Below are 14218 nucleotides of genomic sequence, written 5' to 3' on the forward strand. Positions count from 1 at the left end.
CACATTCAGCGTTGCCAAATCATAGCAAGACATTGTTTAAAGTGGCAACGGTACTGTATTGATTGTCCTGTTGCAAAGCATTGGTGTAGCAGTGGCAGCTTAATGCAGATCTGTGGCTCTTAGAGAGTAATAACAGCTAAACTGAAATGTACAGTATATTAAACAGTGTGATGTGGGCTCCATGATGTACTGATGGCACTCTTTATATATGTCACTGCTCTGTTCTCATCATAGATTGGTATTGGTTTCCCCAACAAACCAACAAACGGGAGCAAACAGCTCAGAGGAAACATTTAGTTTGAAGCTATATATCTTTGCCTCATGATGATGTGGATTTTTATTTTAACCTTTTTTACTATGATGTTGGTGGGGTTCTCTGTGTGTGTCTCCCACTTTTCAAGGGCAATGCTCTATACTTGGTATCCATTATTCATCCATATTCTATACCAGCCTTTCCTGTTCAGGGTAGTGAGGGGCTGGAGCCTAATTGAGCACACACTGGACGAAAGGCGGAAGTACATGATACGCTGGACATGTTGCCAGTCTAACACAGGGCTCCAATTTGGTATGTTGGTTGTTAAATGTCACTTTGTTGTATCCATTGATAGGATAATGCTGTATTTCTCATGACCTCGAGACGTAGTCAAGACATGTTTGTCTTTTGTTTTGTTAATCATGTGAATAAAGACTTTTTTAATTGTTTGGACGACAATAAAGTAGTGCGCCTTGTATTTTGGGGGGATTCCAGTCCCTCTCTTGTTGACATAACTCAGAGGCTGTTACAAACCATTGTGCTCTGAGAGGAAACATTTTCCGTCCTTAGATTGAGGTGCTGTTTAAACATAGACAGGTAGCCAACACACTTGTAGAGAGTCAGAGGAATATTTTGAATACGCCTTTACCAGAACAAATTTGTCAAACTCAAACTCGTAAGAAAAATAGCACCAATTACCCATTGTTGTAAAAAGTCCAAATATATGACACAATATTTTTTTCATGCACACATAGCTCCTTCACATACATAACAAAACAGTGTATTGTTGTAGTTGGTGAAGAAATTTGCAATACATTTCCAATTGATACGAATATTATCCCTGTGTGGTAGCTTTAAAGTGCTTTAAATGTATTATTATTTTTTGCTAATGTGTATAAGATGGCTTTAATTTACATATGACCATATACTCAATTTAACCAAAATCTAGAGTACATTTGAAATAAACTGCTTCAGAAGCAAATCGTTTTAGTCAAGTGTCTTTCAGATTTTATCCCATCTGATTCCATTTAAATCTTTCTCAATTCAATCTAGGGTTGTTTTTTTTTAAATTTCAGTTTCATATCCGCAAGAGCTTTGCTACCCCTTCTCTTTAGTCCAAGGCCTCTTTGGAAATAGAACATAATTTCAGAGGAAAGGATCTTCATCCCTGGATATGTCATTGGAATAGTAAATGCAAATCCACTAAAATGGTTACTCCTCGTGAGTACAATCCAGCAGGGATAACAACATAAACAATGGTGCAGATAGTTGTTCAAACCAGCTGCACAGTGCTATTGTTAGGATTAGCAAGGTAATCTCAGGGCTGGAAATGCTCACTGTGGAGACACCTGATCAGCCAGGGTGGATAAGTGTTTGTTCCTCTTTGATTTCAGACAATTATTACAAAAAGCGTTCCTACATATTACATTTTTCTGAGATGGACATTTAGGTTTATATTAAAGCTTGAAAATAGAGAAGTAGAGAGGTATGAGCAAGATAGAAATGATTAGAGAAACAATGTTGGGGAGGATTGGACTAAGACCAGGCAAAGACAAGAGAAAGGAAAATATAACGGAAGAGAAAAGAGAGCAAAACGAGAGCTTGTGTTTGTCTGGATGGGCAGAAGGCCTGCAGAGCTTGGCAGGAGTCCTGCTTCTGACAGCAGCTGCGGCCTCAGTTTTATATCTTAAGGTGGTGCCTTGACTCTGCACCAGCTCTTCTATCTGCAGCTCTCATGTTTTCAATCAGAGGGGACCATAAATTATTGTCAGCAGTAATCACAGCTGTCCACTGTGGGCCTGCTGAGGGGTCCCAGCCTGTCCTGGTGCATCAAGTCACACTGGATTGTGGCACCTCTGATACGGGCAGTGGGAAGGACCTGCAAGCGGAGTGAGAGAGAACACAAAAGTTTAAAAGAGGTGCTGTTTATCTGACAACCTGAAGCAAATGAAAATGATATGTTGGAATGAGACAATCAAACTCTGACTTACAGCAACAGTGCTAGGTTATGATATATCAATATCAGTTTCTAAAGATACTGCACCATAGTTCTGCCCTTGGCCTTCATCTCTGTACAGCTCCATAAACACATGTCCAAAGACATGTAGCTGGCTGGCATTTATAAGGTGAATATTAGACTTTTGACCAAAAAGAAATCATTTTTATCCCTGTTGTTTTGAGGCTAAGATTTAACTTCTAGTGTGCTTATTTTTTGTTCTGACTTCAGTGGCGTTCTGATGACAAGGGGTTGAGTTGTTAATCACCGAATATTATGAACAATCCCTTTTATTCTGTAACACTGGAAAGCAACACCAATGACAGACTATACATCTGTGATCAAACATGATCATTCATTGTCACATTGTTAAAAAAAGAAAGATGTGGTTTCATTTAATTCTAACCCTGAATGAAATGAGAGAACGCCTGTTAGAGTTTTCACTAAATGCTGGCACAGCTCTCCTCCCTGAAGTCGTAAAGCAGACAAAGTGGGTTTCCCCTCTTTCTTCTGTCCGCAAAATTCATCTGGCTCCTTTGGCAAGTTGCCCGTGTAATCGTGGCACGGTCTGTGTTTTTCACGACAGCACTGTTATTTTGCTGTGAAAACTCTCAGCATGGGGTGGCACACCCACCTCTGGCAAGACACTGCTGTCAGAGCTGATCAGCAGAGAGCAGCCTTCCCTTTCAATTAGCCTTGTCTGTCTAAGAACAGGGCCAGGAGCACCAGCACACAGCCACACAGGCACCCAGTGAAGGAACAGCAAGGAGAGCAGGTGGGAGGAGAGGGGAGAGATGGGGAAGTAAGCCCCAAAACTCCAGACGGGGACTGAAATACCCTCCACTGCTGTGCACTAAGTCCCTCTATACCAGAAAGGGCCCTGCCATGGCACGTCACAGTAAACACAGGCAGGCTCCATGGAAACACGGCCATTTGGCACAAAAGCACGGGATGAGATATGGCACCAATGAGGCAGATAATTCCCTGAATAACTATATCTTCCCCCTCATGTGCTATCACTGTGATGAAGAGTGAGTGTGCATGTGTGTGTAAAAGAGGGAGAGAAAGAGAGTGCAGACACATGCGGTGAAACAGCTATGTCACATGTTACCCATGGAGTGACTTAAAAAACAACACACCACAATTTATATGGCATTAATCAAGAGACAAATTAGAGGCTGCTGGGGAGCTTATGAACAGCATTGAAGGGCCTTGAAGAGGAGCGCTGGGAGTGAAAAGAGAAAGGGTGGCAGCCATGCCCTTAGGTTGTTTATTACAAATGCCACATCCAGGTGGGATTTGCAGAGTTGCACCCTAGCCAGCATCTTTCTCTCAGTGGAAAGAGCCTGAGGTGGAGGATGGTAAACATGGGCAGCTGTAACACAAGCATGAATGTCCCCTTGGGCTCGGCTGGGGATTTTCAATAGAGAAACTGCTAGGAGGAAGTACTGTATCGATAACCTTATCAAGTCTGTGGACATTCTTAGCATTCAGAGTGGTGGTCAAAGTAGATACAACTTCTAAGTAAGTCTGACTGGACGGAGAACTTAGTTCAAAGATCTGTCTCAGGGCATAATCTCAACACCTTGAGCCTTTTCTTCCGTTTTCAGTGTTTAATTCACCAAAGGCGAGTGTGCTGAATAATGTACACTAGAACCAGGCAATAAGAAGTAACAGAGAAGAGAAAGACTGTGTGGTATGCTGCTCCAATTTTCCAAGGTTCGTTTTTCCTAACAGTTGAAGAGATGCTCTACTGTAATGAGTATCATGTGTTTAAGGCTGTTGTAGACGGTCGTTGTACCTATAAAACCGGCGGCTCTGTCACCAGCAGACTAGAACCTGGAAAACCCATCACTGACTTAAACTTGTAAAACTTCAATGTGAATATGGTGAACACACAAAATGGGTGTGAATTAATTCATTATTTGACTTTTTTGTCAATTCGTCATAATTTATACACCATCTCCCATTACTGAACCCTAACAACAAATATCATTTAGTAGCTGTTCGGGAGCTTTTGATCCTATCACATCATCTTTATGGTGAGATTTTTCTGTTTCCAAGGTCAGAAATGAACTTTTAAGCTTTAATATCTTATCATTCATCAAACAACTTGGTTGAATAAGAGATAGTTGTAGCACTTGTAAGTGCTCTATGTGAGTAGGTCATTCATTCATACTTGTACTGTAGCAAATCCAGACTAATGCCATCAGTTTCACTGTATACTTACTGCTCTAGATACTTGTATTAATGCACACATTCTATATTTTGTGTCAGTGACTGCAGGAACAATACAGGGCATTGTTGTGATGTGCATTGAAGAGGGTGTGAGATACTCGAATGAATGTAATGCTATTAGCGGTGCAGATGTAATTCTATTAGTAGTGCAATGTAATACCACAGAGCAAATCTAATAAGACTGTTATTATCAATGTCACAGCACAAACACAGTGTTATGATTGTTAAGTGGCATGGATGACTCTGCATGCTCTTTTTTTTTTTTTTTTTGTTATGGGCTGGACTCAGTATCTCTGCACACTTTCAAGCAATGCCAAAATCTAAATTCCAGCTGCTTTCTTTCATATCTCTGGTCTCACATGCATCCTGTTCAATCCATATGTAACTGAGTATATGACTCTACCTCTTTGTTCTTTTGCCATTCACAAAATATCTATGACATTTGGGAGATATTTTATTTCATCCTTATTTGACCAAACGTATCATGATGATATGGTTTGACTTTGACTGTCTGAATTGATTAAAAAAATAAAAAAGTATTTCGAATGTTGATGATTTAGAATACAAACATCTGTGTCAATAGATCAGTTTATAGACATCATCCAGCTGTGGTGCAGCCACTAAATTTTATCATGTGAGCCAAGATATTGATAGTAGCTCTGCTTATTAAATTTTAGATCTAAAAGTGTTTTGATTAAATCGTTTTATCCCCATCCATGTCATAAACATGTAACAGATAATACTGAAAGAGATGCCTGTTTAAGAGAAAATATAATAATTTAGGAAAGGAGCAACAATATGACTTTAAGTACAGAGGGAAGGACAACATCCTCTCTCAACTATCCAGCTGATGTGTGGGATGGGGGGCCCTTTGGTGAGTGTTGTTGTCAACCGAGACAAACTGCAGCTCCTGGGAGTGCCCCAGATCTGACAGAAACCTCCCCCTCCATCAGTCACGTCATCTGAGTCAGTGAAGGAGTCTGCGCCCTGCTCGCGGTCACACTAACCAGGAGACACAAGCTGTTCCTCTCCAGGTGCTCATTAATGCACTTGTCCTTGATACCTCCACCATACAACAACACAAAGACAAACACATGCCTGCCGTGTTCTAATTACACTTGCACGCACACACTCACAAGGATGTGCATCGTGTATTTCACTAAGACTTGTAAATGTCAAACAACTGCAGACGCCCCCTTGCTTCCCCCTCCTGCTGTTGCTGTTCTTGTCTCTTTTGTTTTTTCTTTCTTTTTTTTTCATAGGTGGGGTACACAATGATAGGGACCGTTGTTGTGAAGCGGAAAGAGACAGAGCAAATGCAGTGCTATGTAAAGATGGTGCAAACCTTTGAAGTGGGGGACGTTGGGGACAGCTGATAGGAGTGCCAGCACTGGAGTGGAGATTCATCAAGCTTCCTCAGCAATTAGCATATGGGCCTAATTATCATATGAAACCAATCCTCCATAACCAGCCTCTGCCTCCAATATGACTTCCTATCCCTCTACATTATCACCCATCCCACTGAAAAATGGCGAGCATGGATGACCCTGGTATTGTCTTATACTTCTTCTCTCCAAGGCCTGCTTGAATAACTACCATACCTCCAATGTTCCTTTTTCCATTATGCAGTTAAGCCAGACAGTTAATTATCCAGGAGCAGAGAGGCCGGGTCTCTTTGCTGGCTGCGATAACGATATGCTTTGCTGGGCAGAGAATGAAGAGGGCCAGCCCATAGGGAGCTGTGCTGATGTCAGGCAATCTTTCAAAAAAGGCCCAGGCAATTAGATGCACCAGCGCTACCAGGGATGACTAGTGTTATTGAGGATACTGGCTAGCTTCTCTAATGGGGGTATTTAGGGCAATTATGATAAAGATGTCAGGGCGACCTCCCCGCGACTGCTGCTTTTACAAGGGGTGCCTCTAAGTGCAGAATCACAGAGCAGAAATAAGGAGTGACTAAAGATGCGGCCAGTCCCGTGTGGAAGTCTTGCCACCAGCAGAACTGCACTTAAGACTTGTCTCATGTGGAAAATGCTGTCTAGAGGTGCTAAATGGGCTAATCTGCCCTCAGAGTTTAGTTTTTTTTAAATTTTGGGAGTCTTTAATGACAGTCTAAAGAAAATAAACACTCCAGCACTCAATTAAAGAGTAAAGCCTGGCTGATTTGTTTCCATTTAGCATCATTCGGCTTCAGCACATCTGGCCCAGGGAGAGATCGGAGCACTGTTATTATTTAATGGACGAGGGAAGCTGACCATCTGTAAGGTAGCAAAGCCCCACAAAGGGGCCTTTCATGTGGCTACTGTTGTACACTGCTTTCGTCTGAATTGTTTCCATATACACGTTTACCTTAGTCATCACCTCTCCACCACCTCACATCAAAGTTACTTCTCAGGGACTTAACCACGAGCTACTGGTCACCGCACACACCTATAACCAGCCAGCCCAGTTGCAATGTTAGCATATGCCATCCACATGGCTGGCATGACACTAGACACACATTGACTAATGTTTGAAGTGGGTTCAAAGAGGCAAAAGCAGAGGAAAAGTGCAACGTGGAAGCAGCATGTATCCTCTGTCCTCCTTTAAAAGCGCCAAACAGCTGGTCATGTTCTTACAAAGTGCTCAGTACATTTCCATGATTGTTTTTATACCATGGCTGTGGATAATGCACCATGATATCCCTCTCTCTGTAATAACTTCTCTGGATAGATATTAGACGGCCAGGAAACAGCAATCCCACTATCCAGATGAAGAAAAGCTCTTCAGTGAAGCACATTCCAAAAGTAAGTGTTTCTTTCTGTTGTAGTTCATGGAACAGAGCCATACACTAGTCAAGAGAGACTGGGGAGATTAGATATGAAGTTTAATGCAGTAAAACCCTCAAAGTACAATGAGCCTCTCTCTATAACACTGTAATGAAGGAGTGCTGCTAAAGAAAATTAATCAGATGAGAGGAATGTAAAGTGATAGTGTTTTTCTCTATATGTAGATACATTAATTTTTTTCCACACTAGTGGCACAACAAATATTGGATGAATTGCCATGAAATTTTATACAGATTCATGATCCGATTTCTACTGACTTTTTCCTCTACAATCAGGTGAGGTTGACATTTTTGTTTTTATTTAAAAGTCTCCACAATTATTGGACGGATTGCCATGCAATTTGGTACAGACATCTATGATGTCTAGAGGAAGAATCCTAATGACTTTGGTGATCCTGACTTCTCCTCCAGCACCACCAGTGGCAATTCACAGGTTAAGTTTTCAATCAGTGAAATGCTTCAACATCTACAGTATGGATTGGCACAAAAGTTTGTACAGACATTCATTGTTCCCAGACAATGTCTCTTAATGACTTATGACGGTGGTCTCCTGACTTTTCCTCAAGCGGCACCATGAGGTTGACATTTGTGGTTTTGAGTTAAATGTCTCAAAAAACTATTGGATGTATTGCCATGAATTCATGTCCCTCTCAGAATAAATCAATTCTAATAACTTTGGTGACCCAAATACCAGCAAAGCTAAAGAACAGCCTCACCCTTGTAGAGCTGCTAGCGTGGCTGTCGATTCTTAGTCTTGTTTAAATTGCTGTAACTCTTGATATATCAGATGTTTTCAGATTTATTCATTATTTTTTTACTGCTCGCCTTTATAATTAATTTACTATATGCGAATTACATCCATAAAAGTAGCAAAACAGACTAAGCCAATTTTGAAGTAGACTGACTTTTACTCATGAAACATCTGCTCCTTTCTTCTGTGAAATGAAAGACTAACAAAATATGGTAGCATTCAGGAGTTGAACAGCACTCATTCTGCTTAAATAATATAAATACCAGCATAGCTACTCCCTCTTTTTCCTAATTCACCCTCAATGATTTTTCATCTCACGTTGGCTGCTTTTCATTATTTGTCTTTACTCCTTCTACCAAATGCTACCAAAGCATTCCAGCATCATAAGCAAATGGGCACAGGGGCCTCTCTGAAATACTAGCCAATCAATCAGGCCAGGTTTGCCCTTCTGGAGCAACAAGCCCCCATCCTACCCAGCAATCAGTCATGCCCAACCTCTGGTTGTCCTCTTGTCTATTTTCACACCATCTCTTTCACTCCACAGCTAACACGATGACTTATTATGTTTTCCAACTTGATTCCCCTTGATGTTTGCTCTCTAACTCTCTCACTGCCTGTGAGTTACAATCCCGTCTGCTGAATTTCCATCACGATAGCTGGAGAATTAGCTCCAAATGTTTGGCAGACTGTCAAAAGAAAACAGGGGGAACCTGGAGAGAAAGAGATGGCTTTAAATTTTGATCTTAATTTTTTGGCTATTTACCTTTATCAGTAATATTTATCATGAAAAAGATTTTTTCTTAATACCTACCGACAGGAATGTGATGCGGGCATAATTGTTGTACAGTCACTATATTATCTTCACTTGGCAACGTAAAAGTTTCCATACAGTATTCTGCACAATGTTGGTTTAAAAAAGAGTTTAAAAAGCTTTCCATGACAAATTGCCTCTTGCAAATAAATGTATAATGCCCGTACTGGATGGAAGTGTATTGTCTTCTTTGGAATAACACCCCAGTGTAATAAAAATGAAACAAAAGTCAAAGCTTTTTCCCAAAAGGGTGCAACATATACCTGTACTGTACCTTTAAGGCTGCTATGCTACACTGTACACACGGCTGAGAGGTACATTTAAAATATCAGCTAAGCATCAACTAACAGTTTCACAGCCTGAGTGATTACACACGTGTTTGTTTCTGTCATTTACTGCAAATTGTTGTTGATTGGTGAGGTGATTTTGTGAGGAACTTCTTTGCCTTTTTTGTCACAGGTGCTGAGAGATGAGATTACTGAATTTGTCTAAATCTAAATTGTGAGCAAATTGTCCTGAAAATGACTGAAAAAGCTCATAAATCAAAGCCTTACAGATAGCCATTTCATCAAAACCAAAGCATAACCTTACAAATTGCAGCCATCTGAGTCATTTAGTTCCATTAGAGTGAGGTGTTCCTCTTAATGCAAATGGATAATCAAGAGCTCTGCATCAGGCCTGGACAGAGGACCAGCATGACCTGCTGTGTGTACATAAACCACAGCTATAGTGATGGATGGCTGGCTTGACACTGTTGTTCTGTGATGTAGTGGAAGAAGGTTTCCACTGTGACTCCCATACACCATCATATGCACACACAAACCCCTAAAAACACCATATGTATCATTGTCTGCAGATGCTGAAATGAGGATGTGTGACAAAGGAATTGTTTGATAGTGTGGGTGTAATGAAAGGGTAAAAATGTGTGCTTGTGTGTGTGTGTGTGTGTGTGTGTAATTGCATAATCAGGAATACATAACAGCTCACTTGTCTGATTACATCAGACACACAACAGGAGTGAAAATCACCTTTGCTACACAAGCTCTACTCCTCTGCTGTTTTCTAATTCATCTATGGTCAACAGGAGGATAACAAAAGAAAAAGCAGAGAAAGAGTGAGAACAAGACCCACCATCCTTCCAGGAAGGACCCTGAAGGGTTTGGCGCCCTGAAAAATAAGGCTAATTTGAAGGTCATTTAAAGAGCGCCAGGCGGTGCAGCTCAGGAGGGGGGCCACGGAACAAGTGCAGGGGGAGCAGCTTGGGTTGCACCGCTGTGAGGTAGGCGCTCCGAAGCTCTCCCTGGTGCTCTTCATCAATCTCTCGCATCCACCGAGAGCCTCCTCTGACCCACATAGCCGCCAGAGGGAGGGGGTTGCCTTTCTTCTATTATTGATACCACTGCATCACACAACCTGCACTTACCTGAACCAAGTCAGCAGAGGAGCCACAAAGGTCAGAGAACCACAGGCAGACATTTAGCCTCTCATTCACATTCACAGTCAAGGGTAGGCGACAAAAAAAAGCCCTTTTGATATTGGTATTGTGTATGAACCATTCATACTGCATATTCATGGCACTCTGGGTTAAATTAATGTTCTGGTCAAGTATTAAATCTGAGCGAATCATTTCAGCTTTCAGCAGAAGGGATACATTTCCTTTGCAGTCGGCCTCTTCCTCAAAGTGCACTGACTGTACAAAAACTGCCATATTTACAAAGTTTTCTAATTGGGAAATTGGAAAAAGCCGTCTGAAACATTACTGACTTTTCGGACATATAATGTGCATCTCAGATGTTATGTTAAGTAAACTAATATGAAAAAAATTGATGTTCTTGCAACTGCAAAAAACTGACATTCTTTTGGTCTCGGTTTTATTTTTTTTTCCTGGACATATGCCACACATTTTACACATGTAGTAGAAACAGGTGAAATATGTGTTTCCCTATGTAACACTCTGAGTCAGTGAATGGGCAACTTGCAGCTTTTCCCCAGTTTAAAATCAAGGTGACATGGGGTGCAAGGCTGGACCATAGTGTACTAAGGACAAGGAGCCGCACCATCCTCTCATCATTTGGAGGGATGTCCTTGGCAGTGTTCAGTGTTATCTTTCTGTGTGTGTGTTTTGGTTTTCAGGGTGCAGGGATACGGAAAAAACACGCAACATAATTTTGGATATGTCTGGCGGACAGTTGATCCGTGTTTTAGCAGCTAAAGTTTGATTGCAGGGCAACTGGAAAGAGATGAAACTCCCTCATACACATATCTTTCTGTCACAATGCTGCTAAAACTGCAATTATGAGGGAATGTACATGCTGTCAGCACACAAAACACAGTTATTGGTTTAGTGGGCCATTGTCTAAGCAAAGAATGGCAATATCACCTCCAAAGCTCTCCGTAATCTTTGATTTTGACATTGAATAGAAAGGAGAGAAGAGGCATTAGTGGCAAAACAATAGTAGATTTGTTTTCTGCATATGCTTCAAATTAGGCCAAGGTTTGGGTAAGGATAAACATAAGTTTAAGCCATCCTAAGTCCATACCAGAATACAATTCACATTTGAATGCAAAACTATTGTTAAACAAAGCACTGGCATTGGAACGATGCTGCTGGATGGAAAGAGAGCTTATCTTATCGTCCTGTAACTATCACGTCTTTGTTGTGGACAGCTTCAGTCAGTTCAAAGAAAGGGGTGCCTGGCTTAAGTGTCTGGCTTTGTTTTTACTTCTCAACAGCAGCACTACTTGCACAAATACTTTGATTACAGAACTGAAACACATTTCTTATTCTATGTGCGAATAACATGCTTTATCTGAAGTGTAGCAGCTGTGAAGACATTAGCATATTCGCTGTGAGACAGAATATAATACCTTTGTTAAAGTGGTAAACCACTTATGCAATCTAACAGCTATAGAATTGTGCCAGTTTTCCTACATTTGGAATTTCAGTTGAAAATAAATGAACTATGTTGTTCTCAAACATAAAACATGAATAACTCAGACAGGTAAGACTACTGTATTATAAATGCTTCAACATCATTAATCAAATACTATTTAATGACTTAATCATAATCTAAGAATGTACAGTATAAACATATCTCTGACTAAATACAATCTGTACTATCAAGTTGTACTCATACTGCTACTCTAAACTGTTTCGACAAGGGGCTTATGTTCATTGCTAAGGGATGGGTGTCTGTGGCTTAACTAACACAGGAAGTGGGGACAGCTGTATAAATGTTAGGTGCTAGTTTGTGGTTTTAACAAATAACTGTGACATATCTGACAAGCATGAGCATAATATGATTGATGACTGTTACTGATTGAATATGACTCCAAAAAGAGTCAAGATTGCAGGCATTCATCTGCCAGAGAATTTGATACATAAATCACTTTCCTGATACACAAGAGTGGCATATCCCTGTGTTGACAAGTAAAGTAAAGTAAAGTAAAGTAAAGTAAAGTAAAGTAAAGTAAAGTAAAGTAAAGTAAAGCAAAGCACTAAGCTGGGCAGAGTTTTACATTAAGGCATGATAATAACTGGTCTCATTTACCTTGTTAGCCCACCACTAAATGTGAAATATCTCTAGTGCTATAGTCATTCTGGGGAGATCATTTTGCAAATGTATGATTTTCATTATTTCATTGAGCACAAACACTAAAACAACATGAAATACACATTACATGGATTTAAACTTCTAATAATGCATGACAATTATATATATATATATTAAAAAAAACAAATACAGTGATTGTGTTGTGTAGTTAATTTCATTTTCATTCAGCTCAGCGAGCAGACTCTTACTACCAGTTATGTTCATGACACATGTTCACAATACAGCTTCAGCACAAGCTGGAGAAACTGTGGTTTGTTATCTACTGTAGCCTCTCAGTAACCGCACAGTTGTGTGACAAAAGTTGACAGCACAACTTTGGGGACTTCACCCAAATTCTGTAAGTGCAGCTAGATGCAAAACACTGGTTACATGGTGAATCATGTGATGTTTTGATCTAAGTTTGGTTCCTTTTAAATTAATTGATAAAAGTCTGTTGTAATAGTACATCCGTTATCCTGCCTGTATATTGAGTATTTCTGCTGCTGCCACCTTCAAACAGACAGTGAGGTTTTCTGTTTTCATCAAAAACTTTGGTTTTACAAGTGAAGTTGACACAGCTTCCATGGGCCTCTTAAACTGCGAACAGGAAGGACAAGTGCTAAAGTGTTTACAGGCACATCTCTTGACAGATGAAAATGGAGTAATGTCAAACAAAGGACTCAGTTCATGCAGTGGACGTTCATAGCTATGAAACAATTAATTAAAAGGTTTTTATTACCAACATATTGCATTTCCCTTGGAGGCTAACACTTTGGCATCATTTCTGAGCAGGCGTGGTATTTTATGAAGAAAAAATGAAGCAGAATCAAATATTTAGAGCTGTTGTATGATTACAAGAAAGTTTACTTGTACCACTTCTCCTGTGTCTTTCACTAAAGTGATGGCTGCATAAAGTTATTCACTGTTAATGTTTGTTGGAATGGGTCCATGGAAAATGGAGAACTTTGAAAGTTTGAGGTGTATAGAGTAAACATACATTAAAAACATGTTTTTCTTCCGCTGCCTGTATGGCTGCTGCATACCTACAGTATGCTCTGTATCTTACATGTAAAAGGGTTACCCCACAGATACAGTAAGCCCTCATAGATGCTAAAAAGATGTACAGAAATAATTCACAGTGAGCATGGTGATCAACTCAAAATCATATGCATAAAATCCCAAATGCTGTTTATGTCTGTGAGAGTTGTTAATACCTGGATTTTGCACTCCTCTGAAGCTATTTTACAGAAAGTAAGTGGTGGAAGGGGCCATCCTGATGAAATAAAATAAGAAGATAAAAAGACAACGCAAGTGACACTGGAGGAGGATAAATACCAGCAAAATATTACTCTTAAAAGTGCTTTGACAGTTTTTCATTGTTCAGTTTATGCTAAGACTGTTTGTGGAGAGGATATTTTAAAACCGATTCTGTTGATGGTATAAGCACCATTATATAGCAAATTCAAGTCTTTCAATAATTCAGGTCTATAATACCTTTGCACTGTATACTATAGGTTTGCTTTGCACTCTAACAGTGGGGCTGGAATAAAACAGAAGACTGATTAGAAGTGTTTGAATGGAGTCTGGCAAGGGTGAGAAATTTTAAGTGCTCACCCTCTACCCCTCATCAACCACCCCCACACACTCCCTTGAATGTCTACACATACACACAAACACAGAGATGTCAGAGAGGTCTGAGTGACTCTACCACTGTCACTGGGTGCCTGCTGTGAAAACAGCCCCCCCACC

This window comes from Thunnus maccoyii, chromosome 5 (genome assembly GCF_910596095.1).
Source record: "Thunnus maccoyii chromosome 5, fThuMac1.1, whole genome shotgun sequence".
Lineage (NCBI taxonomy): Eukaryota > Metazoa > Chordata > Actinopteri > Scombriformes > Scombridae > Thunnus > Thunnus maccoyii.